Here is a 3,673-nt window from a genome sequence, read left to right as displayed (position 1 = left end):
TTTTTTTTTAGATAGAATCTCACTTTATCACCCTTGGTAAAGTGCCATGGTGTCATAGCTCACAGCAACCTCAAGCTCTTGGGCTCAAGAGAGATTCTTCTGCCTCAGCCTCCCAAGTAGCTTGGACTCTAGGTGTCCACCACAACACACAGCTATATTTTAGGGGTCTCACTCTTGCTCAGGCTGGTCTTGAACTCCTGAGCTCAGGCAATTCACCTGCCTGGGCTTCCCAGAGTGCTAGGATTATAGGCATGAGCCACCATGCCTGGCCACCCCCCTAAATTCACATATCGAAATGTGATATTTGGAAGTAAGGCATTTGGGAGGTGACTAGGTCATCAGAGCAGAGCCAGAGAGCTTCCTAGACCCTTCCTTCCACCTTGTGAAGACACAAAGAGAGGATAGCCATCTGTGAAGCAGGAGGCTAGCCCTAACCAGACCCCAAATCTACTAGTACCTTGATCTTGGACTTTTTCCCAACTTTCAGAACTGTGAGAAATAATTTTTATTTTTAATTTTTGAAACAGAGTCTCACTTTGTTGCCCTCAGTAGTGTTGTGGTGTCATACTTACAGCAACCTCAAACCCTTGGGCTCAAGCAATCCTCTTGCCTTAGCCTCTCAAGTAGCTGGGACTACAGGTCTCCTCCACAACGCCAGGGTATTTTTTAGAGACGGAAGTTTCACTCTTGCTCAGGCTGGTCTCAAACTCCTGAGCTGAGGCAATCCACCAGCCTCGGTCTTTCAGAGTGCTGGGATTACAGGCGTGAGCCACCATGCCCAGCCTTAAGAAATAAATATTTGTTGTTTATAAGCCACACAGTCTGTGGTACATTGTTATAGCAGCCCAGACAGATGAAGACAGAATATGAGGTAGCTGCTAGGAGGATTTCCATCAGAATATTCCCTTGTGTGCTGACTTTCGGAAGCTGTTTTTGCTGGACAACACAGGCAAGATGGACATGGATGCTGCTGATAGGGGAAGGTCATTTCCACAGAGGCAGCATAGGGCATAGCCTACCCAGACATGACTTGTCAGGAGGCACCAGGTGGCCCTGGCCTGCTGGGAGTCCAGGCTGAGGTGACTGCTTATGTCTAGGCTTACTTTGTGTAAAATACCAGCCAACTCAGGATGGGGCTGCTGGCCACATCCCAGCTGGGGGCAACTTGTCTGGGGGCAACATCCCAACTGGGGGCAACTTGTCTGTTGACAGTGTTCCTTGTCCCGTGGTGAGGTTTTCACACTGTGCTCTGGTCAAGTAAGAACTCATGATGCAATTCCCATGCAGAGGCGGGTGACATAGGACAGGCAAATGATGGCCCCTCCCACCTGTCTGGAGGAAATGACATCCAAACTGACCACTAGGGATGAGCAAAATCTGCTATTGAGTGAAAAGGACACTTGATGTTGGAGGGAGACCAGCCAGGCACTGATGGAAGTGGTGGAGTTACCATGCTGGGAATCAGTCATACATCCAGTGGCCAGAGGTTTGCCCAAGGACCTTGGCCCACAGGAGCTCCCTGGGGCCAGGCCTAGAGGTGGGCAGTGGGTCCATGATGTGGCACCAGGGACAGAGGGTGGTGGATATGTCCCCTTGGTGCATGGCACATTCATGAAAGGAACACAAGGGCCCTAACTCAGGCTGTGTGCTTAGAGGGGGAGTAGCTGCCTAGACCCATTTACACATATTAAAGATACTGGCAAACCCAAGGGAATTGAAAACACGTGTTCAGGCAGTGCCTGTAGCTCAGTCAGTAGGGCTCTGGCCACATGCAGCAGGGCTGGTGGGTTCACCCAGCCCTGGCCTACTGAAAACAAAAAAATAGACGGGTGTTGTCATGGGGCCTGTAGTCCCAGCTACTTGGGAGGCTGAGGCAAAAGAATTGCTTAAGCCCAAGAGTTTGAGGTTGCTGTGAGCTGTAATGCCATAGCACTCTACCAAGGGTGACAAAGTGAGACTCTGTCTCAAAAAAAAGAAAAGAAAGAAGGGCAGCACCTGTGGCTCAAAGGAGTAGGGCGCTGGCCCCATATGCCGGAGGTGGCAGGTTCAAACCCAACCCTAGCCAAAAACTGCAAAAAAAAAAAAAAGAGAGAAAAGAAAAGAAAACACGTGTTCAAACAACAATAACCAAAAAAAAAAAAAAAAAAAAAACCAGCACAGGCAAGTTCAGAGCCACAGTGTTTACAGCTACCACAAGGGGGCTACAACTCAAATGTCTATCAATGGATGAATGGATAAACAAAATGTGGTCCACGCATGCAATGGGATATTACTCAGCCTATTTAGCCATAGCACTTAAAACAGCAACTCAAAAGTATTGTAAACAAGAAAAAGAAAAAGAAAGAAAAAATAAAAATGGGCTTAGCACCCATAGCACAGTGGTTACAGTGCCAGCCACATGTGCTGAGACTGGTGGGTTCCAACCCTGCCTGGGCCAGCTAAACAACAATTACAACTATAACAACAACAACAACAACAACAAATATACAAACAAACAAATAGCTGGGGGGCGGTGCCTGTGGCTCAGCGGGTAGGGTGCCAGGGTGAGGGTGGTGCGTTCAAACCTGGCCCCGGCCAAACTGCAACAACATTGTGGCGGGCGCCTATAGTCCCAAATACTCAGGAGGCTGAAGCGAGAGAATCGCCTAAGCCCAAGAGCTGGAGGTTGTTGTGAGCTGTGACGCTATGGCACTCTACCGAGGGCAATAAAGTGAGACTCTGTCTCTAAGAAAAAAAAAATAGCTGGGCATTGTGGGGGGCATCTGTAGTCCCAGCTACTTGGTAGGCTGAGGCAAGAGAATTGCTTAAGCTCAAGAGTTGGAGGTTGCTGTGAACTGTGATGCCATAGCACTCTACTGAGGGCAACATGGACTCTTTGAGATAAGACTCTGTCTCAAAAAAAAAAAAAAGAAAAATGAATGAAGATCTGATCCACACTACAATATGAATAAACCTTAAAAAATGGTGTGGAGTGGGAGCCAGACATAAAAAGGTCACAAAATGACCAGGTGTGGTGGCTCAAGCCTATAATCTTAGCCTTGGCTGAGAAGGGTAGATCGCCTGAGCTCAGCTCAGGAGTTCAAGACCATCCTGAGAAACAGCAAGCCCGCATCTCTACTAAAAATAGAAAAACTAGCCTGATGACATGTTGGGCACCTCACCAGTGAGGCAAGAAGATTGCCTAATCAGGCGTCCTCAAACTACGGCCCGCGAGCCACATGCAGCCCATCTAGGACATTTATCTGGCCCGCACGGTGTTTTTGCTGCCGCTGCTGCCTGTCCTGCTTAGCAGCCAACTTGTCCCAGGGCCTGCGGTTTGGCCCTCCAACGGTCTGAAGGACAGTGAACTGGCCCCCTGTTTAAAAAGTTTGAGGACCCCTGGTAAGTCCAAAAGATTGAGGTTGCTGTGAGGCATGCTATCACACTCTACCCAGGGTAACAGTGAAACTCCGTCTCAAAAAAAAAAATAGTCTTAGAATGTGTGAGATTCCACTGATATGAAATGTCCATAACAGCAAATCCATAGAGACAGGAAGCAGATTAGTGGCTGTCAAGGGGTGAGAGAGGGGGACTGGGGAGCGACTCCTAATGGGTATTGGTTTTCCTTTTGGGGGAATCAAAATGTTCTGGAACTAAAAGTAAAGGTTGTACTGAATGTCACTGTTCACTTTTT

The sequence above is a fragment of the Otolemur garnettii genome, unplaced genomic scaffold, assembly GCF_000181295.1.
Source record: "Otolemur garnettii isolate 467f Iridium unplaced genomic scaffold, OtoGar3 scaffold00105, whole genome shotgun sequence".
Taxonomy (NCBI): Eukaryota; Metazoa; Chordata; class Mammalia; order Primates; family Galagidae; genus Otolemur; species Otolemur garnettii.
This window is presented reverse-complemented; position numbering follows the sequence as displayed.